This window comes from Xenia sp. Carnegie-2017, unplaced genomic scaffold, assembly GCF_021976095.1.
Source record: "Xenia sp. Carnegie-2017 unplaced genomic scaffold, XeniaSp_v1 HiC_scaffold_6, whole genome shotgun sequence".
NCBI lineage: Eukaryota > Metazoa > Cnidaria > Anthozoa > Malacalcyonacea > Xeniidae > Xenia > Xenia sp. Carnegie-2017.
Genome location: NW_025813526.1, coordinates 17,913,242 through 17,940,746, shown reverse-complemented (window position 1 = coordinate 17,940,746; position 27,505 = coordinate 17,913,242). Strand labels below are relative to the sequence as shown.

The 27,505-nt window shown below is 33.7% G+C and overlaps 2 long non-coding RNA genes across 4 annotated transcripts; one reads left to right on the top strand and one right to left on the bottom strand.

The window, feature by feature from the left end:
- On the top strand, positions 1-27,505 carry LOC124458075. Its single transcript, XR_006952990.1, has 3 exons — positions 1-11; positions 359-363; positions 27,433-27,505. It is a non-coding gene; the product is annotated as an uncharacterized LOC124458075 (long non-coding RNA).
- LOC124458074 lies at positions 5,067-19,275 on the bottom strand. Of its 3 annotated transcripts, none has more exons than XR_006952988.1 (3): positions 19,146-19,275; positions 18,444-18,556; positions 5,067-5,528 (listed from the first exon to the last, which is right to left on the bottom strand). It is a non-coding gene; the product is annotated as an uncharacterized LOC124458074 (long non-coding RNA). The 3 variants fall into 3 exon arrangements; XR_006952989.1 differs by lacking the exon at positions 5,067-5,528 and adding an exon at positions 11,458-11,498; XR_006952987.1 differs by lacking the exon at positions 5,067-5,528 and adding an exon at positions 16,926-17,387.

Sequence of the window (27,505 nt, the reverse complement as noted above, 5' to 3'; positions counted from 1 at the left end):
TATCATCGCAGGTACGAATAAGTTAAATTTATCTTTAATGATCAAGTTTGAAGCCAATAGTCATTTGAATTATGCATAAAACCACACGAATTAACTATAATTTATAAATTTCTCTGGAAGTTTTGCTACAATCACCATTCATCTCAAGTTTTACCCAAGTAGTGATATATGTATAATAAAATTAACATCAAAAATATATTCATACAAATAAGTGCAATGCATATTACTTCTAATTTAAAGTTCGAATGAACTTGACATTTGAAGCACTGAATAAAGAACTTTTTCTTGTAGTTAATTATATCTAAGTGCGTGGTTTGAAAAGTCTTTTTACCACTCTTTGACAATACCGCACTTATAGAGTAAGTTTCAACTCCTGTTTGTTTTGATAAATTTACTTATTAAGACGACTTAGCTACGCTTGTTTTAGGACCATTAATTATTTTCGATAAAATTAATCAGAAATTTGTTAATTGATACGCTGTTTGTATGTATTACATAGCACAGTCTGAAATGTTCAAACATTACCTCCTCCATTGATATAAAATCCTTCTTGTGTATGCCTTCGTGTTCTTGATAGCTTTCTGTAAATTGCTTTTAGTTCGACTTAGTCCCGCGCTGAGCCGCTATTATACCAATAAACAAGAAAATCGCTCTTGTATCGTAAGTTTTGTTTCTAAACGAGATTTCTGTTCCCGTACTTGCAGAATTGTGCAATAAAACGTCGTCAATGAACCGTTTAAATGCAGTTTCTCTTTCGCTTTCAAAAATGTTTTCAAGTTATCAAAGCAATATTTGTTAACATGATACAATATAACACAAAGTATTCTATTTGTTGAGGTTAATGTTAATTTAATTCATTACATATAGAGCAGTGGACACGTGACAATCGAACGATTTTTATATACATATTTGTTTATATCAATTTATATTTTATACGACGACTTAGCTACGCTTGTTTTTAAACCATTAATTATATTTGATAAAATTAATCAGAAATTTGTTAATCGATACGCTGTTTCTATCTTTACATAACACAATCTAAAATGTTCTTACTTTCTTACAATTATAATATCTTAGTTGGCAACTTTAAAAATGTATGTGAAACAAGCCACTTCCAAGAAAAACATATGCTAGCAAGAAAAATAACTCTTTGTTACTGAGTCAACATAAATTAAAATCAACTTTTGTAGCAACGTTGGAGTGTTTACCAATATCGTTTTTTAAGAATATTGTTAAGCCACGTTATAAAAAAAATATATTACATGGATCTGTAGCAAACAAACAAATTTTTAAAACGCTATTTCTCCTTCTAAAACGTGCAGTAAAATTTCCTACTCTAATATGTTGATAAATTTTTTAATAAAGCTCATAAACTCTGACGTAAATACCTCGCAATAGCATAACCTTATATCAAATTAGAAGGCCACTACACAAGAACTAGTTTAAGAACTTGTATAATGAAAGTAAGCGATATTAGATAATTCGCTTCATCAAATTTATTTTCAACACCAATAAATTCGGTAATTTGCTATAGGTGAAAATTCTTCACTAGCACATTGACTATATTTAGACGACTGATTTACCTCCTCCATTGATATAAATTAATTAGACTTAGTCCTGAGCTGAGCCGCTATTATACCAATAAACAAGATAATCGCTCTTGTATCGTAAGTTTTGTTTCTAAACGAGATTTCTGCGCGCGTACTTGCAGAATTGGGCAATAATACGTTGTCAATGAACCGTTTAAATGCAGTTTCTCTTTCGCTTTCAAATATGTTTTCAAATTTTCATAGCAATATTCAATATGTGACGTCAACTTAGCAGTAATTCTTGTTAAAAAAGATTAAATTAAATCATTCACATCGGTTTTGTAGAAGTACTTTGAAACATATACTGACAGTTTGCTTGACTTTACATGGAATTTATATAGGGCTTCCACGCAGAAGCCGATTTCTACGTCTTTCCGACAAATAGGAATGCACACGAAAAATTTATTTTATGAATGATAGCACGACTTTGAATTGTGACCACTAGCTATGTAGCAATTTTAGAAACGTTTTTTAAAATACGAAAAAATGATGATGCAAGAGATCTATGGAGCAAGTAAGAAAACAAATCAAGCAATGCACGCTGTTCTGGAGAGTGACTGGAGAGTGAGTTCTGAAGAGTAGAAAAATGATATAAAATTTGATTAGTTTTGTACCCAAAGAAAAATATTGCGTAACATAAGCAATGAGAACATAAAAAAGAATCAAAGACGTGTTAAATGTTAAATGGCTGTTGTGCCATGAAGAAGTAATATAACGTGCGATGACGTCCATCCATGCCCGTGCCAGTGTCAACACCTGGAGACATATCTATTACGTTATGTAACACAACAGATAATTAAAACAAACGGAGTAATTTATTGAAAAAACAATTTTAGATAAAAAACAATTATACGATAGAATTAAGATCGACAGATCATGTAAAAATTAGAAAAAACATATAGCTTATAGCGATCATTGTATTTATATATATTGGAATGCGAAGGATGATTTAATCGGTAAATGATTTCAACTTCATTACGTCTTAACATTTGTTTCATAAACAATTGCAGCTTACTGAAATTGGAAAGCTAGCGACGTTTTTACGGGAAAAACAGTTCATTCCTTATCTGTCCCATTTGCAGACAACCTGCAGACATGATTTAAGCAACGCTTTTGAATTTTTTTTCATAAATTGTTGCAAAAACATAACTAAAGTTGCGAAAAGCTATGTTTTGTTTGACTGGACTTTAAAGAAGATTCTTGAATGCCATGAGGCAATGTGAGTGTTTGAAAAAAAGTGTACCCAACCTCGTGGAAAGTGATTTGATGTATTTTTTGCTCATACTTCAGTGTAGTGCCTTTCCCAGAAAAGGCCAGAGCCCGAAGGAGATTTGGGACACGTATTGTTCTCTGCATTTTGTCTTATGATCAAGTTGAATAGGTAGATATGGTCACATGAGCATATAGCCGCCATTTTTAACCAGAAGAGCATATTATAACCAATTTTTACATAGGAAATAAATTTTAATAAAATGTTTGCAATAATTTTATGTTGTGTTTTATCGGTGCTAATCAAAGCGAGGATAAATAGAAACATACGCGTTGCCTTGCGTTAAAAACAATACTAACGGCGTATAAATTACATCCACTGCATTAAATAAATGCTCATCTAGTATTATGACATAAACAAAGAACTGAATTCTAAATGTTGGGATTGCAGTTTATTCATGAATTAGAAAACACAACAGAAAATTTGACTTTCCCTCATTTAATGCTTTATATTCGCTGGTTATTAGAATAAAAAGCGGACGCTAAGGCAATTTTACTTCAGTGTCCCAACTCTTCTAATACATGGCTATAAGAGAGGTAACCACTTGTTATCAGACCATTATATACTACCATCATTTTTCGCGAAAACGATTTAATATTAAAAATTGATTCCATAGCTTAGTATAAACATTTGAGAAATAATCTACATATTTAGCACTATATCTCTTGTAAACGTTACCGATCCCCGTAATGATTTACATAACTGACATATAATTTATGAACCGACAATAACCGAGAAAATGTTGCATGTGAAATAAACATATATTATTAACAATAATTGCTTAATAGAAACTTTATAAATATTAGGCAGTTTATACTTTATGCATTACACCACTAAATTATTGATGGGAAGTGTGTTTTTCCGTAATCGAGATAACTTGCCAAAAATGTATCTCGAGTCGTGGGTTTGGGCAAGTGCGTATATCGACTCAGCAATTTTGTCTGGGGATGGCATGTCTTCCTATTGGAATAAAACAACGAGCATTTAGTCAACACGAAAAGTACAGACCATAAACCAAGTATGTGCCCCCAAAGGGATTTTTGTTTAAAATGGGCAGCATTAAAAAAAACATTGCTTTAAAAAAAGCAAATACCACTAAAAGGATGTTGTCTTCTATGAACAATTTATGTCGAAGTAACATATATTTATCAACAGTTATTACAGCCAGCTTAAACGGCGTCAGTCACCAGTAGCGGATTACTAATTACGGCCCGTGGGCTAATACAAAGTTGTTGCACTTTAACTCGGGTATCTATTCCTCTTACTATTCCTCACACTCCATTGCCTTTGCATTTCCCAGCTTGTTTTTGTAACTCATAGTATAAATATTAAGAAATAAATTTAAAGTTCAAACTGGGAAGACCCACTACTTCATGTGTTCTGATCATCGTGCATTGGAACAATAGATCGTACGGGATTTAACAGCATAAATAGTCGAAATTAAGAACATTTAACAAGTACGGAACGACAAAACTAATTATGTCTAGATACAACAGGCCTCTCAAAAGCCCGGACCTGCTGGCTTCAACCTATTTATCCTACTGAGTAATCAGCCACTGGCGGTCACATGACTTTGCTTTAAGTTTACTTTATCTTGTCAATAACTCGCGCATTATATAGTAGTAATTTACGTTTGCCTGTTGATGACATCAACGATAGTTATAGAAAATTATCAAACTCGAAAAGTTCTTACATCCTCTTCATAGACAAGCATGAAAAAAGTAGAAAAGTGTATTACATTGTTTTCTTTCAATCACCACGAATGTTTTTTAAACGAATGCTGGTTCAGCATTTTAATGTTTTGTCATTTACCTCAGGCATACCTGCCAATCCCCGCTTGTAGACGTAGAGAAATCGACTTTATCGATTTGGACACGTCAGTCAAGCCATACTTTTAGAAACAGTACGAAGGATGCAGAATATATACACACGGAAGACAAAGCTACGGTACAACAAATTGCTTGGTGCAATACATACTTTTAATTTCTTATATCAAAACGAGAAACATCATGGAAAGTTTGACTGTGCTGTTAATAAAATACTACAGCGTCCTTTGCTTGAGTGATTTTATCAGTGCGATTTGTGGAAGGATTTAACTTTCATACTTTCACTAATAAAGTTTATAACACTCCCCTTAACTTGATACTTAATAAAACACTTTTGATAAATTAGATGGCCGACCCAAACACTTCGGGATGTTGCCCAAGTTAAGAAACCGTAAAAACACTTGTAATTAGAAAATATATATATATATATATTGATCACCAGAGGTGCACAACTTAGTTTACACCTGAGCTGGAGACTTGATTTGTTATAATTTATAAGTTGTATCAATATATAAAATAAATTAATCGTAAGACAAAACTTTACTATTATTTCCAAATTTTAAAAATGAGAAGATCATTGTACGCGACAAAATATGTTCATTTACTAAAATGTTTGGTCGTATTTTGTTGAAAAGCACATTTATGTACATCATCACATACAGCACCAGGTGGACAGCACCAACCACCACCACAACAATTCCCACATGGTATATCACAACAAAAATAGACTTTATCATAGGATATTCTTGGATTATATTTACAGCATCTTTGGTCATCGTCACAAAAAAATTTCCGATGATGACGACGGTGTCCTACCCATCCACAAAAAATCAAACCTAGGCCCTACAAAAGATATGAGGTTCAGAAAGAACACACAGTCCAAACTAATTAATTTGCTTTAGTTAAAAGGACATTTACTACAATCATGCATATGCTCTTTTGAATTTCACTCTCAAATACATGAATCCCACAAACATATTACGAACAAATTTGATTTATCATGAATTCAGCATAAAAACTGTAGTTGTGAGCTGCCTATGATTTAACTCAATTTGGAAGTAACAAACAGTCGAACACAATGTTGGGGTGTCTGGTGTACAGTCACGTGACTGACGTTTAAACTTTAAAAATTACTTAATTATTAAACTATAAAGTATAAAATAATTCTGCTTTTATCATTACGTCAACTCTATTATCACTATACATTGTTTTGTTATTTGATATTATATAGCAAATCTCGTTGGTAACGAAGTCAGTTGAAATTAAGTGTTCTGAAATGTTATTTACTGACTGTTTTATAAGCGGTGTGGCTTGATTGGTTTGACGGATACAACAATATAACAACGCTAAATTTAAGTAATTTAATTGGTCTGTTGATCAACAGGCAGTATTAACCCTGTAGTCCCCAGGCTTTTTCAAAAATTTGTAACATTTCGTTCGGTGATTGTTGCAATGGTGCAACAAAGGGCTCTAAAGGCTAAATTTTTCTCAGTCATCTAAGTCTTTTTATAAGACGACTAGCAGGTAATCACTCGGGCTAGTCGAGTACATTGTTTGCTCATACTCGCATATTATAAAAGTTTCAAAATAACACAATGAAATTCACAAAAATTGCAATATATTATAGACAATCACGCGTAAAATGATCCAACAAGGATTTTAATTGGTTCAAGGACTTTGTGTCAATCATGCGTGAGTTATTTAATTGTCACTGTATTAATATGTTCATTATTTCTGTAAGTATATCAATAATACAATTTGTATGCAGTATATGTCAATTTGTGCTTACACGCTAAAATCACACGCTTTGAAATTCGAAACACCCGCACACTTAATGTAGGATAATCTAAAATATAACTATACTAAGATCGTATTTTTACAAGCAAAATACATCCAACCTTTTTTGTTTTCTTTTCCAACTTTGAAGTCAAACATTCTCCATTCATTCGTTCCATACCGACTGACTCGTAAAATACCAAAAGAATCAAAACAATGCTGAGAGTATTCATGGCTGAAACGGAAAATTTCTTACTTATCATACAAAGTTTTTACATATAAGTTTGTTCTCAGAAAACGTTCAACTTTCAATTGAAAAGAATAGTTTTTCCACGTAAACAAAATTGATTTGAATGATTTGATGGTCATCGACAGGCATTTTAAACATGTTCTTTGTACGCGCTATGAACATTGGAACATTCAGGTAACATTTTATGAATAACTTTTCCAAAATGATTATGAAACATTTCTTCCTATATTAAGATTTTTTAAAACCATGACTGCCTATAATTGTGGACAAGTTTCTGCAAACTTGTGTTCAAGCAATTTATGTATTTCAAATTGCGAACATTTGCATTGCACAGTTTTCTCAAAAATCATTTATAAATATTTTGAGACAATAAGACATGATTACGTAGTTTGTTCCTGCAAAAAGACAATATCAAACATTTTAAAAGTTGATATTAGAATCACACGACATGGCATTACAACGACATGCATATACTTCAGCTCTCCGGCATATGACCGAATTACCTTCATTATCGAATATTTATAAAAGAGCTAAACATCTTTATAAACGTTAACGACAATTACATTTGAGATACCTTTCTTAAACTTCCTTTTCTGCACGACTTTCGCTATGGTTATGGGTATGGAAATCTTGTGAGCAAGAATGGAACTGATGATAGTTTTGCAAGCGACTTACGTCATGTGAAAACTATGAAATCATAATATCACATGCTTTCTCACATGACAATATTTTAAAAGCAAAACAGCAACGAAATTATTGTTAATTCAGGCAATAATGAATAACTCTTTCAAGGAGAACAAATGTAACTTACAAATGTCCAAGTTAACCCCCGTAGAAAGTTGCGTAAATCCTCATCTTAAGTGACTAAATAGCCTGTAAAACCAGATGTTGCGTTTCTTTTTCAGTTTCACAGACATTTTTTCGACCAAGGTTCGACAAAACGTAAATAAACATAGGCATAACCAATTAACAATAAGTACAAGAACATCAATTACTCAATTTTTAAACCTTATTGCTATGGTGAGTAACAGACTTTTTAGTATAAGAGTTGTTATTTTATCTTCGTGAAAGCCAGAGGTTTGTCACTTTAGCTTTTACCTTCGCCAGTTTTATGAACACTGGAAAGAATCACTAGCTGGTTTGCATGAATAGTGTTTGGCATTATCATGACGTCATTATAAATGTACATGTAGATGTAGACCTTATGCGTAATGACACAAAAGGGTGGTGCGAGCAGTCCATTGTACTCTTGGTAGTCAGGCAAATATAAACATTACAATATGGCTTTACAATTTGTTGTAAGTTTGTGTCTGTTTCTCGTTCTCTTTTACGGGCTTTCAATCGGAATAAAAAACATAAATCTAGTATAAACTCTTGCACGGCTCATCAGGGTTCAGCTGTCTTAAAAAAACGCTAAAATTCCAGTTTGTGTGCCGATTTCGACCAAGCAAAATGGAGAGTCGGTGACTCCACTCGGGTCCAAAGTTCACATAATGGGAAAAAGTTCACATTACATCAAATTTTTAAGATCAGAAGATAACGTAAAGGCTTTGACTATCTCGGACATTCCAAAAAATCTCGGAAATTTTCAGAACACTTAAAATTACTCGTAAATTACCAGAAAATATCGGATTGTCTTAAAAATCTTCGTTGTTTTGAAAGAATTGTCGAGCTACGAAGATTGATAAAAAGTTCACAAATCTGTGAACTTTGTTCATAATCTAGCAGCACAGTTTGCGTGACTACTAAGGCCACAATGCACAGCGTGCATCGGCCTTTTGACGTCATATAACGCATAAGATCTATTGTTGTTTGTTTTGAACAGCGAGGGGTGTCGAAAGAAAGAAAATTTGTGCTAAACAGCATTTACCATACATTTATTTCTACTGAAGACAGAATTCAATCTTATACGTAGGGAAACAACAATAATGTTTATATAAATATTCCCCATTGAATTTTTTGAAGTGAACAAATTTTTTTCAGTTCCGTATCTATATCCATATCTTATAGAAGACTTTAATTGTTGAGTTTTACAAGTAGTGCAGAGGTCATTCATTTTAAATGTATTTCTTTAAAGTGTTTCTCAAGAAATTGCTTCCATTTGAAATCAGAGGGAGCTCAGTATTTTTCTGATTTCTAATACTCCACTCTTCAAAGAAGGCATAACTAAATTCTTTTGGCAAAGACAATTTTAGAAGTATAAACCATACGCCATGTTGACTTAATTTGTCTCCAATTCCTGTGGACTTGGTATAGCTAAAAAGATAGAGTGGCAGACTAGTACCTGAAGATACAAGTTCAAATCCACAAATTGAAGTCACTTGTTTTTCATGTTTCAACAAAATCGTATAGGGATTAATTTCATGATTATACTCCCACAAATTTTACTTCCATCTCTTTTACTCGTGCATACGTTTCAGTAGTACTTTACTTACACTTCTGGACATGAAGTTCGACTGAAACAAAATGGCAAACCTCTAATCAGCAATAAAAATCTCTAAGCAACGATGGCGTGCTTTTCAACATCAATGGCTTGAAACTAAGCTTGATAAGCTTGAACACTTCCCCATGTTCTCAATTTTGTAACTATATAGAGTTAGCCCTAAGCTACTTTGGCCGACCAAATTAACATAATTGTATGCTCACACTGCTTATTACTGAAGATTTATAATCAAATGAAGCAGATATATTCTCCCTTTGAAGACTTGAACAAACTTTTACAAAACTTTTAATTCTAATTTTTTTTTCGTTTTAGAACAGTAGCATCCGTACACCTCTGGGAGTTGGAATTCAGAGGCAACAATTTGACATAGTTATGCATCCTGTCATGCAACGCTTGGTTTCTATGAAATGGAAAAAATTTTGAAAGCGAGGAGCGTGTCTTGATCTTGCAACAACTCTACTGTTTTCCATCCTCTAGACGATTCTTGTCGTAAGTCTAACAAACAACGCCAACGAAGTGTATCAAAGGCAGATCTAGGGTATGTCAAGTCAGTCACGTGACTGATGTTTGTAGTTCAATAATTATTTATCAAATTTAAGAATTACAATTTTTTTTTTGATCATTAAACTTTCATTTTGTAATTTTTTGGATTTCATCGTCAAAATTCTGTTTAATATATAAAAACGTATACAAATACCACCTTGGTAAACAGATCAGTAGATAAAAACATGTCTAGAATTATATTTCTACAAGTAGGATGCCAAAACCTTAAGCTGATGTGTATAAAAAGGCTAAACTACAAGGAAGGTTTTTGTGCGATGAAGAAGTAATATCACGTGCGATGACGTCATCCATGCCCGTGCCAATGTCAACACCTGGAGACCTACCTAATACGTTATGTATTACAACAGATAATTAAAACAAACGGAGTAATTTATTGAAATAAATAATTTTAGATAAAAGGCAACTATACGTTAGAATTAAGATCGACAGGTCATGTAAAAATTGGGAAAAACTTATAGCGATTATTGTATTTATGTATATTAGAATGCGAAGGATCATTTAATCGGTAAATGATTTGAACTTCATTACGTCTTCACATTTGTTTCCTAAACAATTGCAGCTTACTAAAATTGGAAAGCTAACGACGTTTTTACCGGAAAAACAGTTCATTCCTTATTTGTCCCATTTGCAGACAACCTGCAGACATCATTTAAGCAACGCTTTTGAATTTTTTTATCATAAATTGTTGCAAAAACATAACTAAAGTTGCGAAAAGCTATGTTTTGTTTGACTGGACTTTAAAGAAGATTCTTGAATGCCATGAGGCAATGTGAGTGTTTGGAGTAAAGTGTACCCAACCTCGTGGAGAGTGATTTGATTTATTTTTTGCTCATACTTCAGTCTGGTGCCTTTCCCAGAAAAGGCCAGAGCCCGAAGGAGATTTGGGACACGTATTGTTCTCTGCATTTTGTCTGATGATCAAGTTGAATAGGTAGATATGGTCACATGAGCATATAGCCGCCATTTTTAACCAGAAGAGCATATTATAACCAATTTTTACATAGGAAATAAATTATAAAAAAATGTTTGCAATAATTTTATGTTGCGTTATATCGGTGCCAATCAAAGCAATGATAAATAGAAACATACGCATTGCCTTGCGTGCAAAACAGTACTAAAGGCGTATAAATTACATCCACTGCATTAAATAAATGCTCATCTATTATAATGACATATACAAAGAAGTGAATTATAAATGTTGGGATTGCAGTTTATTCATGAATTAGAAAACACAACAGAAAATTTGTCTTTCCCTCATTTAATGCTTTATATTCGCTGGTTATTAGAACAAAAGCGGACGCCACGGCAATTTTACTTCCGGTGTCCCAACTCTTCTAATACATGGCTATAAGAAAAGTAACCACTTGTTAACAGACCATTATATACTACCATCATTTTTCGCGAAAATTATTTAATATTAAAGATTGATTCCATAGCTTTGTATAAACATTTGAGAAATAATCTACATATTTAGCACTATTTCTCCCGTAAACTTTACCAATTCCCGTAATAATTTACATAACTGACATATAATTTATGAACCGACAATAACCGAGAAACTGTTGCATGTGAAATAAACATATATTATTAACATTAATTGCTTAATAGAAACTTTATAAATATTAGGTTGTTTATACTTCACGCATTATACCACTCAATTTTTAATGGGAAGTGTGTTTTTCCGTAATAGAGGTAACTTGCAAAAAATGTATCTCGAGTCGTGGCTTTGGGCAAGTGCGTATATCGACTCAGCAATTTTGTCTAGGGATGGCATGTCTTCCTTTTGGAATAAAACAACGAGCATTTAGTCAACACGAAAAGTACAGATCAAAAACCAAGTATGTGCCCCAAAGGGATTGTTGTTTAAAATGGGCAGCATTATAAAAAACATTTCTTTAAAAAGAGCAAATACCACTAAAAGGATGTTGTCTTCTATGAAAAATTTATGTCGAAGTAACATATATTTATCAACAGTTATTACAGTCAGCTTAAACGGCGTCAGTCACCAGTAGCGGATTACTAAGTACGGCCTGTGGGCTAATACAAAGTTGTTGCACTTTAAGTCGGGTATCTATTCCTCTTACTATTCCTCACACTCCATTGCCTTTGCATTTCCCAGCTTGTTTTTGTAACTCATAGTATAAATATTAAAAAATAAATTTAAAATTCAAACTGGGAAGACCCACTACTTCATGTGTTCTGATTATCGTGCATTGGAACAGTAGATCGTACGGCATTTAACAGCATAAATAGTCGAAATTAAGAACATTTAACAAGTACGGAACGACAAAAACTAATTATGTCTAGATACAACAGGCCTCTCAAAAGCCCGGGCCTGCTGGCTTAACCAATTTATCCTACTGAGTAATCAGCCACTAGCGGTCACATAACTTTGCTTTAAGTTTACTTGATCTTGTCAATAAGTCGCGCATTATATAGTAGTAAACTTTAAAGAAGCTTGATTGGTCAATTTGAAAGCTTGATTTGTCCAAACTATAAAATAAGTATAGAGTTTACATAACCAAAATTTCCGATAGCTCAAAGTGAACACCCCTATGGCTATTATAGTATTTTACTCGACTATTTGTTCAAAGTCATGGCAACGACTAACTATATGCACTTGCACTACATTTGTGGCAATTAGATTAATTAGTCGCAAATTAAATCTTTCGTAGTTAAGAGACCATGTAGTAGTGTTGACCAATAGAACTTATGCGTAATGATGTCAACATGGTGATGCGAGCAGTTCATTGTACTCTTGGTAGTCACGTGAAGGTAAACATTACAATATGGCTTTACAATTTATTGTAAGTTTGTGTCTGTTTCTCGTTTTCTTTCACGGGCTTTCAATTGGAATTAAGAACATATTTGCACTGCTAATCAGGGTTCAGCTGTTTTAAAAAAACGCCAAACTTTCAGTTTGTGTGCCAATTTCCACCATGCAAAATGGAGGGTCGGTGACTTCACTTGCGTCCAAAGTTCAAATAATGGGAAAAGGTTCATATTACATCTAATTTTTAAGATCAGAATATAACGTAAAGCCTTTGACTATCTCGGTCATTCCCAAAAAATCTTGGAAATTTTAGAAAACGCTTGGAATTACTCGTAATTTACCGAAAATATCGGATTGTCTTAAAAATCTTCGTTGTTTTGAAGGAATTGTCAAGTTACAAAGATTGATAAAACATTCACAAATCTGTGGACTTTGTTCACAATCTGGCAGCGCTGTTTGCGTGACTACCAAGACCACAATGCACATCGCACATCGGCCTTTTGACATCATATAACGCATAAGGTCTTTTGTTGTTTATTTTCTACAGCCAGGGGTGTCGGAAGGAAGAAAGTTTGTGCTAAACAGCATTTACCATACCTTTATTTCTACTAAAGACAAAATTTAATCATATGCGCAGGGAAACAACAAGAATGTTTTTATAAATTTTTGCCATTGATTTTTTGAAGTGAATAATTTTATTTTCGTTCCGTACATGTATCCATTATTGCTTACATGACTTTAATTGTTAAGTTTTACAAATATTCCTGAGGTCATTCATTTTAAGTGCATTTCTTTAAAGTGTATCTCAAGAAATTGCTTGCATTTGAAATAAGCGGGCGTTTAGTATTTTTCTGATTTCTGATACTCCACTCCTCAAAAAAAGCATAGCTAATTTCTTTCGGCAGGACATTTTTAGAAGTCTAAATATGCTTATCAGTATAAAGCGGTGGACTAGTACCTGAAGGTGCATGTTCAAATCCCGTTCAAATCACATGTTTTTCATGTTTCAACAAAACAGTGTCGGATTAAAATGATGATTATACTCCCACTAATTTACTTCCATATTTTTCACTCGTGCATATGTTTCAGTAATCGTTTACTTACAATTCTGGACGTAAAGTTTGACTGAAACAAAATGGCAAACCTCTAATCAGCAATGGAAAATCTTTAAGCAACGATGGCGTGCTTTTTAACATCAATGGCAGAAATTTCTCCTGCGATATCGAAAGAATTGAGCCATTCATTCATAGATTTCATTCACAGAGTTTAGAGAGCAGCATACATGTCGATATTTAAAATTGTAAAAAATTTTTCTAAATTCAGTAGTCGCTACACTTGTAGTTTTGCATGTTTAGCAACTTAATTCAGACAGAAAGCTTAACTATGTTAGATCATTCTAAATGTCGATTGTCCAGGTTGGTATAGTCCTGAGAAGGACTGTTTTTGTTGTGGTTGACTGACGTTTCGACAACCTTAGTAGTCATCTCGAGAGTCAAATGAGGGGTAAACGTCAGGTTAGCCGTACTTGTTATCTGGTTCTTACGTCATTGTATTGTGTGTACAGAAAATGTATATTGTCATTGTGAATTAGTGTGAAGTGAAATATTTTATTTTTAGTTGTGATGTGTGATTTAGGTGTGATGTTTTTAGTTTAGTCAATTGCGTATTGTCATTTTGAATTAGTGTGAAGTGTAATGTTTTTAGTTGATCGCTTGTTTGTATTGTGAATAAGTCGTTCGTAAGGTGCCGGTCATTGCTGTGATCTGTTCAGGGGGTTGTTCCAAGTTGGTATACAAACTTTCTAATGTAAGCTGTTGTCTATAGTCAGTACTGTAAGTAATGCATTTTGCCGAGTCCCAGTCAATGTTGTGCTTTGTGATTCGGTGATATTCGGCAATGTGATTAGTTTTGTCTTGTTTCTTAGTAGCTCGTTTGTGTTCAGTAAGTCTTATGTTTAAGTTCCTGCCAGTTTCCTTAAAATAGGAGGCGTGGCAGCCAGAGCAGCTTATTTTGTAAATTGCACATTGTCGTTCGTTGGGTTGTTCTTTGTCCTTTATGCTCGTTAGTCATTGTCATAACGTTGTCGTTAGTTTATGTGCAATACGTATGTTGCAGTGAAATTGATGTGCTGTAATTTATATTGAGGTATACTGGATTCGCCACTCTTTAGTAAGTCTTTACAAATGATTTTAAAAATGACATTCTTATTGAAGAATATTTTTCAACAATAAGCTCGTCAGAAGAATCTTCATATGTTAACAATGTAACTGACATTTTGACGCCTTTGAGTCCAAAAAACAGGTCAGTTTTAATTGTTTGTACCTCTCACCAATAAAGGGCAATAAAATTATTAAGAAACATTGTAAAATATTTCGCAGTTGTGCAGACTATTGATTCAAACATGCATTTAAAACATTCATAATCAATTTATACTAAAGATACGTGTTATGCAGCATGTTTTATCAACATTGTGTTCTTAATCATTTGACCGTTACGTATATCATCTCATGCTAGTCCAGTGATCTATTAATTGCGAATTTTCTATTATTTGTTGCAACTTATCGCTAATAAAGCGATATGTACCTATGTTTTAATTGTTTTCTGAGCAGCAAAGTATTTTAAGGCTCGTGCCTTTAAGGCTCTACTCGAATATCATTTTCCACATAATTTCCCATTTGCACCATAAAAAGTTTCGTATGAATTATTGAAAATTTTACATATTATATCTTCTTCTGCGCCTTAGAATCTTGATTTTTTTATGAGCGCAACCAATGTTAATAACTTTCTTCCCTCAATGTACATTTTACATGTACACAATGTACATAATGTAACATATATGTTCTATATGTTCTACATGTTCTATATGTATAAGTTCTATATGTTCCTTTTCAATACTACAATCCATGCATCTGTAAGTAGCTTTATTACGAAGCTTTTACAGTGAGACATTTAAAGTGGGAAGTAATTGTTATTAAAGCCTAACCTTAACAGAATTACTGTAAAATTCTTACGTTATCTTCATCAAAAAAATGTTTATCAAAAAGACCGGGAAACTTATGAGCAATGAAGGTCATGTTTCCTATCTGGATGGCTAAAGTTAACTATAGTTTTTTTCGTGTGTTCTTTTCTTCGTTCTAATTGCTTTTCCTGTGATGCAAATCAATGAAATTTGCAGCGAATGGACCATATGTTCTGGCAGGCCCTTATAACATTAAAGAGTTGTACAGTGCCTGTTCACCTATATTGTTAAGCTATCTTTGATTTTAAGTAGTGCAATATACATTGTCTGTCTACGGTAAGCAGAACTTGCTGTCTGTCTACCTCTGCACTTCTGCTTCTTGTAAATTCTCTGAATTTTCCTCACGAATGAAATAATCATAAACACAAGCAAAGACAAAAGATCAAAGAGAGACAATCATCAAAGCCCCCCAAAAAAAGATACCAACGTAAGCCGAAACAAAATAAAATCGAACAACAAAACAAGACTGCGAAAAATTCCGCTTTCTTTCGTTTTGTTAAACTTTGGAGGAAGTATGAGGGAAATTGTGAGATTTCTGCGAAACTGAAGTCTCTTGCATTATTGGATTGTATCCGTATCCTCTGCTTATATGCACCACACGTTTTTTTGTACATTTGCATATCAGCGCTTGTGTTTTTAAAGAGTTCGACTCGTACTCAGGGAGTGGGGAACGAGCCGTTGGCTGACGACCTCTATCTTTTAGTTTCGTTGCATACATTAAGAGAATAAGAATTTCTTTCATAGGGTCATGGAGGATAGTGTAAAGAAAAATAATCAACATTGGCCCTGAGTGGCCACTAGCGATAATTGAGCACAATGAGCCGAAATTTACGTTTGCCTTTTGATGACATCAACGATAGTTATAGAAAACAAAAAATTATTAAACTCGAAAAGTTCTTACATCCTCTTCATTATCAAGCATGAAAAAACTAGAAAAGTGTATTACATTGTTTTCTTTCAATCACCACGAATGTTTTATAAGCGAATGTTGATTCAGCATTTTAATGTTTTGTCTTTTACCTCAGGCATACCTGCCAATTCCCGCTTGTGGACGTCGAAAAATCGACTTTATTGACAACTTCAAACAGTCAAGCCATACTTTTAGAAACAGTACGAAGGATGCAGAATATATACACACGGAAGACAAAGCTACGGTACAACAAATTGCTTGGTGCAATACATACTTTTAATTTCTTATATCAAAACGAGAAACATCATGGAAAGTTTGACTGTGTTGTTAACAAAATACTACAGTGTCCTTTGCTTGAGTGATTTTAGCAGTGCGATTTGTGGAAGGATTTAACTTTCATACTTTCACTAATAAAGTTTATAACACTCAACCTTAACTTGATACTTAATAAAACACTTTTGATAAATTAGATGGCCGACCCAAACACTTCGGGATGTTGCCCAAGTTAAGAAACCGTAAAAACACTTGTAATTAGAAAATATATATATATATATATTGATCACCAGAGGTGCACAACTTAGTTTACACCTGAGCTGGAGACTTGATTTGTTATAATTTATAAGTTGTATCAATATATAAAATAAATTAATCGTCAGACAAAACTTTACTATTATTTCCAAATTTTAAAAATGAGAAGATCATTGTACGCGAGAAAATATGTTCATTTACTAAAATGTTTGGTCGTATTTTGTTGAAAAGCACATTTATGCACATCATCACATACAGCACCAGGTGGACAGCACCATCCACCACCACAACATATCCCACATGGTATATCACAACAAAAATAGATTATATCAGCGGATATTCTTGGATAATATTTACAGCATCTTTGGTCATTGTCACAAAAAAATCTCCGATGATGACGACGGCGTCCTACCCATCCACAAAAAACTCCACTTTGGCCCTACAAAAGATAGGAGATATTAGAAAGAGCACACAGTCCAAACTAATTAATTTGCTTTAGTTAAAAGGACATTTACTACAATCATGCATATGCTCTTTTAAATTTCACTCTCAAATACATGAATCCCACAAACATATTAATAACAAATTTGATTTATCATGAATTCAGCATAAAAACTGTAGTTGTGAGCTGCCTATGATTTAACTCAATTTAGAAGTAACAAAAAGTCCAACACAATGTTGGGGTGTCTGGTGTACAGTCACGTGACTGACGTTTAAACTTTAAAAATTACTTGATTATTAAACTATAAAGTATAAAATTATTCTGCTTTTATCATTACGTCAACTCTATTATCACTATACATTGTTTTGTTATTTAATATTATATAGCAAATCTCGTTGGTAACGAAGTCAGTTGAAATTAAGTGTTCTGAAATGTTATTTACTGACTGTTTTATAAGCGGTGTGGCTTGATTGGTTTGACGGATGCAACAATATAACAACGCTAAATTTAAGTAATTTAATTGGTCTGTTGATCAACAGGCAGTATTAACCATGTAGTCCCCAGGCTTTTTCGAAAATTTGTAACATTTCGTTCGGTGATTGTTGCAGTGGTGCAACAAAGGGCTCTAAAGGCTAAATTTTTCTCAGTCATCTAAGTCTTTTTATAAGACTACTAGCAGGTAATCACTCGGGCTAGTCGAGAACATTGTTTGCTCATACTTGCATATTATAAAAGTTTCAAAATAACACAATGAAATTCACAAAAATTGCAATATATTATGGACAATCACGCGTAAAACGATCCAACAAGGATTTTAATTGGTTCAAGGACTTTGTGTCAATCATGCGTGAATTATGTAATTGTCACTGTATTAATATGTTCATTATTTCTGTAAGTATATCAATAACACAATTTGTATGCAATATATGTCAATTTGTGCTTACACGCTAAAATCACGCGCTTTGAAATTCGAAACACCCGCACACTTAATGTAGGGTAATCTAAAATATAACTATACTAGGATCGTATTTTTACAAGCAAAATACATCCAACCTTTTTTGTTTTCTTTTCCAACTTTGAAGTCATACATTCTCCATTCATTCGTTCCATACCGACTGACTCGTAAAATACCAAAAGAATCAACACAATGCTGAGAGTGTTCATGGCTGAAACGGAAAATTTCTTACTTATCATACAAAGTTTTTACATATAAGTTTGTTCTCAGAAAACGTTCAACTTTCAATTGAAAAGAATAGTTTTTCCACGTAAACAAAATTGATTTGAATGATTTGATGGTCATCGACAGGCATTTTAAACATGTTCTTTGTACGCGCTATGAACATTGGAACATTCAGGTAACATTTTATGAATAACTTTTCCAAAATGATTATGAAACATTTCTTCCTATATTAAGATTTTTTAAAACCATGACTGCCTATAATTGTGGACAAGTTTCTGCAAACTTGTGTTCAAGCAATTTATGTATTTCAAATTGCGAAAATTTGCATTGCACAGTTTTCTCAAAAATCATTTATAAATATTTTGAGAAAATAAGACATGATTACGTAGTTTGTTCCTGCAAAAAGACAATATCAAACATTTTAAAAGTTGATAATAGAATCACACGACATGGCATTACAACGTTATGCATATACTTCAGCTCTCCGGCATATGACCGAATTACCTTCATTATCGAATATTTATAAAAGAGCTAAACATCTTTATAAACGTTAACGACAATTACATTTGAGATACCTTTCTTAAACTTCCTTTTCTGCACGACTTTCGCTATGGTTATGGGTATGGAAATCTTGTGAGCAAGAATGGAACTGATGATAGTTTTGCAAGCGACTTACATCATGTGAAAACTATGAAATCATAATATCACATGCTTTCTCACATGACAATATTTTAAAAGCAAAACAGCAACGAAATTATTGTTAATTCATGCAATAATGAATAACTCTTTCAAGGAGACCAAATGTAACTTACAAATGTCCAAGTTAACCCCCGTAGAAAGTTGCGTAAATCCTCATCTTAAGCGACTAAATAGCCTGTAAAACCAGGTGTTGCGTTTCTTTTTCAGTTTCACAGACATTTTTTCGACCAAGGTTCGACAAAACGTAAATAAACATAGGCATAACCAATTGACAATAAGTACAAGAACATCAATTACTCAATTTTTAAACCTTATTGCTATAGTGAGTAACAGACTTTTAGTATAAGAGTTGTTATTTTATCTTCGTGAAAGCCAGAGGTTTGTCACTTTAGCTTTTACTTTCGCCAGTTTTATGAAACACTGGAAAGAATCACTAGCTAGTTTGCATGAATAGTGTTTGGCATTATGATGACGTCATTATAAATGTACATTAGTTTCGCAGATGTGTTTTAAATGTTCTTTCTTAAATAAAAGACCATGTAGTAGTGTTGTCCAATAGACCTTATGCGTAATGACACAAAAGGGTGGTGCGAGCAGTCCATTGTACTCTTGGTAGTCACGCGAATATAAACATTACAATATGGCTTTACAATTTGTTGTAAGTTTGTGTCTGTTTCTCGTTCTCTTTTACGGGCTTTCATACGGAATAAAAAACATAAATCTAGTATAAACTCTTGCACGGCTCATCAGGGTTCAGCTGTCTTAAAAAAACGCTAAAATTCCAGTTTGTGTGCCGATTTCGACCAAGCAAAATGGAGAGTCGGTGACTCCACTCGGGTCCAAAGTTCACATAAAGGGAAAAAGTTCACATTACATCAAATTTTTAAGATCAGAAGATAACGTACAGGCTTTGACTATCTCGGACATTCCAAAAAATCTCGGAAATTTTCAGAACACTTAAAATTACTCGTAAATTACCAGAAAATATCGGATTGTCTTAAAAATCTTTCGTTGTTTTGAAAGAATTATCGAGCTACGAATATTAATAAAAAGTTCACAAATCTGTGAACTTTGTTCACAATCTAGCAGCACAGTTTGCGTGACTACTAAGGCCACAATGCACAGCGCGAATCGGCCTTCTGACGTCAGATAACGCATAAGATCTATTGTTGTTTATTTTGTACAGCGAGGGGTGTCGAAAGGAAAAAAATTTGTGCTAAACAGCATTTACCATACCTTTATTTCTACTAAAGACAGAATTCAATCTTATACGTAGGGAAACAACAATAATGTTTATATAAATATTCCCCATTGAATTTTTTGAAGTGAACATATTTTTTTCAGTTTCGTATCTATATCCATATCTCATAGAAGACTTTAATTGTTGAGTTTTACAAGTAGTGCAGAGGTCATTCATTTTAAAAGTATTTCTTTAAAGTGTTTCTCAAGAAATTGCTTCCATTTGAAATCAGCGGGAGTTCAGTATTTTTCAGATTTCTGATACTCCACTCCTCAAAGAAAGCATAGCTAAATTCTTTCGGCGAGGACAATTTTAGAGGTATAAACCATACGCTATGTTGACATAATTTGTCTCCAATTCCTGTGGGCTTGGTATAGCTAAAAAGATAGAGCGGCAGACTAGTACCTGAAGATGCAAGCTCAAATCCCGTTGAAGTCACTTGTTTTTTATGTTTCAACAAAATTGTACAGGGATTAATATCATGATTATACTCCCACAAATTTACTTCCATCTCTTTCACTCGTGCATACGTTTTAGTAATACTTTACTTACAATTCTTGACGTAAAGTTCGACTGAAACAAAATGGCAAAACTCTAATCAGCAATGAAAAATCTCTAAGCAACGTTGGCGTGCTTTTTAACATCAATGGCTTGAAACTAAGCTTGATAAGCTTGAACACTTCCCCATGTTCTCAATTTTGTAACTATATAGAGTTAGCCCTAAGCTACTTTGGCCGACCAAATTTACATAATTGTATGCTCACACTGCTTATTACTGAAGATTTGTAATCAAATGAAGCACGTATATTCTCCCTTTAAAGACTTGTACAAACTTTTACAAAACTTTTAATTCTAAATTTTTTTCCGTTTTAGAACAGTTGCGCCCGTACACCTCTGGGAGCTGCTATTCAGAGGCAATAATTTGACATATCTGTGCATCCTGTCATGCAACGCTTGGTTTATATGAAATGGCAAAAATTTGGAAAGCGAGGAGCGTGTCTTGATCTTGCAAAAACTCTACTGTTTTCCATCCTCTAGACGATTCTTGTCGTAACTCTAACAAACAACGCCAACGAAGTGTATCAAAGGCAGATCTAGGGTATGTCAAGTCAGTCACGTGACTGATGTTTGTAGTTCAAAAATTATTTATCAAATTTAATGATTACAATTTTTTTTTTGATCATTAAACTTTCATTCTGTAATCGTTTGGATTTCGTCGTCAAAATTCTCTTTAATATATAAAATCGTATACAAATACTACCTTAGTAAAAAGATCAGTAGATAAAAACTTGTCTAGAATTATATTTCTACAAGTAGTATGCCAAAACATTAAGCTGATGTGTATAAAAAGGCTAAACTACAAGAAAGATTTTTGTGCGATGAAGAAGTAATATCACGTGTGATGACGTCATCCATGCCCGTGCCAATGTTAACACCTGGAGACCTATCTAATACTTTATGTATTACAAGAGATAATTAAAACAAACGGAGTGATTTATTGAAATAAATAATTTTAGATAAAAGGCAACTATACGTTAGAATTAAGATCGACAGGTCATGTAAAAATTAGGAAAAACTTATAGCGATTATTGTATTTATGTATATTGGAATGCGAAGTATCATTCAATCGGTAAATGATTTGAACTTCATTACGTCTTCACATTTGTTTCATAAACAATTGCAGCTTACTGAAATTGGAAAGCTAAGGACGTTTTTACGGGAAAAACAGTTCATTCCTTATTTGTCCCATTTGCAGACAACCTGCAGACATCATTTAAGCAACGCTTTTGAAATTTTTTTATCATAAATTGTTGCAAAAACATAACTGAAGTTGTGAAAAGCTATGTTTTGTTTGACTGAACTTTAAAGAAGATTCTTGAATGCCATGAAGCAATGTGAGTGTTTGGAGTAAATTGTACCCAACCTCGTGAAGAGTGATTTGATGTATTTTTTCTCATACTTCAGTCTAGTGCCTTTCCCAGAAAAGGCCAGAGCCCGAAGGAGAGTTGGGACATAGGAAATAAATTATAAAAAAATGTTTGCAATAATTTTATGTTGCGTTATATCGGTGTCAATCAAAGCGATGATAAATAGAAACATACGCGTTGCCTTGCGTTAAAAACAGTACTAACAGCGTATAAATTACATCCACTGCATTAAATAAATGCTCATCTAGTATTATGACATATACAAAGAAGTGAATTCTAAATGTTGGCATTGCAGTTTCTTCATGAATTAGAAAACACGACAGAAAATTTGTCTTTCCCTCATTTAATGCTTTATATTCGCTGGTTATTAGATACAAAAGCGGACGCTAGGGCTATTTTACTTCCGGTGTCCCAACTCTTCTAATACATGGCTATGAGAGAAGTAACCACTTGTTATTAGACCATTATATACTACCATCATTTTTCGCTAAAATTACGGCCTGTGGGCTAAGACAAAGTTGTTGCACTTTAAGTCGGGTATCTATTCCTCCCACTACTCCTCACACTCCATTACCTTTGCATTTCCCAGCTTGTTTCTGTAACTCATAGTATAAATAATAAGGAATAAATTTAAAGTTCCAACTGGGAAGACCCACTACTTCATGTGTTCTGATTAGCGTGCATTGGAACAGTAGATCGTACGGCTTTTAACAGCCTAAATAGTCGAAATTAAGAACATTTGACAAGTACGGAACGACAAAAACTAATTATGTCTATATACAACAGGCATCTCAAAAGCCCGGACCTGTAGGCTTCAGCCTATTTATCCTACTGAGTAATCCGCCACTGGCGGTCACATAACTTTGCTTTAAGTTTACTTTATCCTGTCAATAACTTGCGCATTATATAGTAGTTAACTTTAAAGAGGCTTGATTGGTCAACATGAAAGCTCTAAAACTTGATTTGTCCAAACTATAAAATACGTATAGAGTTTACACAACCAAAATTCCCGATAGCTCAAAGTGAACACCCCTATGGCTATGATAGTAACTACTTTTTATAGTATTTTACATCGGTTAACACAAATTCCTACAAACAAATTTAATTTTGTGGCGAGAGATTTGCCAGGCGGAAAGCGAATTTCCAATATGGACATAATAGCCATACATAAAACTTTTAAAAAGCCATCACAATAATAAAATAGAGAAAGATTTATTAATAACGTTTCATCTTTAACTCAAGACATCTTCAGATTATTTGAGATAAATTATATACATGAGGTTTTAAACACAAGCATATATTACAGGGTGTTAAATTATATGTGAGTGGAGTAGGAAGTTAAATGACGGAATTAAGTGAGAATGGCGGTATATTAAAGAAAGTGAAAGGGCATTGAGTTGCCTTGGGTGTTAAGAGAGGGTGAGTGAAAATGGGCTTACGATACACGGAGGTGGAAATCTTGCCGTTTGAGCGAAGCCATCAATGCCTTCTACGAGAATCATCCTTAAACGAGAATTCATGGCTTCACAACTGTCCTTCCCTCTTCAAACCCCTTCTTTACCAACGTTACGTTGGTGATTGCTTTCTACTCTTCCGATCATTGGATCGCATACCTCTTTTCCTTACCTATCTCAACCACCAACATCGTAACATCTCCTTTACATCTGAACTGGAAAAAGACAACACGCTCCCCTTTCTTGACGTAAAAATAACTCGCTCAAAAGGCAAGTTTTCCACCTCCGTGTATCGTAAACCCATTTTAGTGGTCTCTTCACCAATTTCCATAGTTTCATTCCAATTCAATACAAACGCTCCTTGATCTCCTCTTTACTTCACAGAATTTTCAACCTCTGTTCCAGCTATGAACACTTTCATACCGAGCTAGAAGTTGTTAGAAAATTATTCACCTTAAACAACTTCCCTTTATACATATTTGACAACCATATTCACCGCTTCCTCTACAATACATTTGAACACAACGATCTTATTGACACTACTCCTAAGAAAATCATGTACTTCTGTCTCCCTTTTACTGGCCTACACTGCCTTCAGATTCGAACTCAAATCACTCGACTCTGCAATGCTGCCTTACCTCATATCAACGTTCGCTTTGCTTTTTGTTCTTCCAGGCGTCTCTCCTCTTTCTTTCCTTTTAACGATAGGGTTCCTAAGCTCCTGAGATCTGGTGTTATATGCTCGTTTAAGTGTCGATGCTGCTCTGCATCGTATGTGGGTAAAACTACGCGTCACATACACACCAGAATATCGAAACACTTGGGAATCTCTCCCTTAACAGGGAAACCTTCCTTATGTCCACCACCCTCTGCAGTTCTTTCTCATATAAGAAATACATCTCACTCTGCCGATTTTAATGACTTCTCAATTCTCTCTTCCACCTCCAACAATTACGACCTTATGATTCATGAAAGCCATCTCATATCTAAACTTAAGCCGTGAAGATGTCTTAAGTTAAAGACGAAACGTTATTAATAACTCTTTCTCTATTATAATATTGTGATGGATTTTTTAAAAGTCTTATGTTGGGCTATTATGTTCATATCGACAAATTCAATTTTCATCGCTTAAATTTTCAAGGATAACTCGTAAGGAACGCTAGCATGCGTAAATCTCGAGATTTCAAGTTTTATAAACCGAGAGCGCAAAGTCAAATTGGCATACTAGCATATGTTTGGTGCTATAACAAAAACTTTAAAGTTGTCTCATCAATATAATCAGTTGCACGTTTAAAAAAAAGTGTTTGCAACACTTACTCCGTCATCGTCGTCAAACGTTCGTCCTCTATGAGATTTGTTAATTATAGGAAAGCTTACAGGTACTGAAGACGAGATTTCGGTTTACTTGACCTTTTGTTCTACTTAATATCAGTATGGGTAAAACTGTTGTCTACACGAAAAAAGTAAATTTTCAGAAACATTCACAAGAATAATGCATGCATTGAAGTCACATTGAAGTAACATTGAATAGCTTTTATTAAAGTGTTTATATTATGAATTTTAGCCTCCTGCCCTCTTTTTAGTAGCTAAATTAAAAGAATATCTTTTGAGGATTCCATTTTGTCCATTTCTGCAATTTAATAATTTAAATCTTTCCAGAAGTGATTTTATGAACGTTCAAAGTTGCGATTTCAGTCATGCAAGTTCAGCCTCGCAATGGGTGGTTGTAAACAAAATGAACAAGTTAATAAACAGCACATTTAAAACGGGAATTTAGGAAAAGCTACAGAGAAGAAAATTATCGGATTTGTATATCATTAAAACATATTAAAATAAAACATTGTTTAATCTTTGCTAATTTGTTTTTGCCAGACGGTTTATCCAACTTCGTTTCGTGTAAATATGTTGTAAATGTGTTTAAAGCCAGCTTTGCCGCTTTCTTATTGTTTTCTGCATCGTTTTTGTTCAAAAGCTTTGGCGTCGTTCCTGGAAACTTTGGCAAACATCGCAAATGTCTGATTTTTTTTTCAGAACCGGCTTTTTAATGACGTCTATAATTGTAGAAACTCGTATTTATAGATATGACGTAATATCTACAGATATCGAGAAGTATTTGCAGGTACGCAGTTGACCAATAAAAAACGACCTTCCCTACGTAGTTAATAATAACCTACACTTGTGTTTATCATTAATGGTTATGTGCCCTGAATGATGTTTATCACATCAGCGTCAGTGTTGCCGAAAGTAAAAGTCGCCAAAAACCTTTCGCACAAATTAAATTAAACAGCAATGAATCACTGACGCCTTCCCAAAACTACTTAACGTACATAACAAACCAAATTCATTAAAACTTAGTTAAACGTTAAAAAAACGTTAAAGGGGTAGTCTGACCTTAACACAACTTTCGCTCATATGAAAGTGTATATTGTTCTTACCTCTCTCACGAAATCCTAGGTTTCCAATTCAAATTTAACTCGAGAAATAATGCCTTAAATGTGTGTATTTTTGCCTCTTGTTCGATCGCCATTGTGTACATGCAAGCGAAGCCGCAGTCCAGCAGCGGTTTTTCGTCGTGACGTCACTGCGCGGTGATCGTTGTCAACATAAGACAAAATATACTAGCAAAAGTAGAAATTACGCATAAGCATATTCATCGTTGCATTTTATTTTCTAAGTTTTTAAATTATTTTGCGCAATGGATACGGATTACTCAAACGATTCCTCTAGTAATTATTCTGGAAGCAGTGTTTCAAACTACGAAGAAATGATTAACGATCAAAACATGATTCAACCATATGCTTATGAGCCGATTGAAACAGACTCTAGCGACGAGCCTATGGACGACTCCGACGAAGTTCAGCTGTTGTAACAATGAATGAAGACTCAGCACAATTTGAGGGAATAGATACTCGGACTGTATTACAGATAATCCTGTTTTCGAAATCTTTGTTTAAATTATGGGTATTACGACTGGCATGGAGTGAGTACAAACAACACTATGGTTCAAGAGCTGAAGAAGGACCTGAACACAAAACACAAAGACATGTGGCTTACAGGCAACTGGTTCGATGGTGTTGGAATGTATTGGGCAAGAGAGTTACCACTACCATCTTTGCTGTTAGCTACATTCGAGCACATTTCCAACCACCAGGTTAGAAGAGGACTTTGTCTTTGGGGTTTTAAATTCGCTGATGAATAATAATGGTAATGTAAACTATTATAGCCATATTTATAAGTATCGTTAATGATGAATTACTAATAAATAAAAATATAAATTGGATTTAGTAAATGAACAATAAATACAAATTATAATGGCCAAACCAAACCAATTCTTTATTTGTGCTATGCAAGGATTTTATACATAATTAAAAGTGCCTTTGTTAATGAATTTGCATAGCAAAACAAAAATTTGCTACTTTACTATTAGAGAGTCTCTTATTATTAATTATAAATATTGATATATACATAACTATTTTTTGGGACTGTTTACCCATTCTTGATTTGTGTGCTTGTAAAACACTTTCTTTGTTTGGCTTTATAGATGCAATATTTGGAATGTTTGCTGGTAAAGAAATCTTGTTATGTACATTTTACATTAAAACAGCAGACATCTT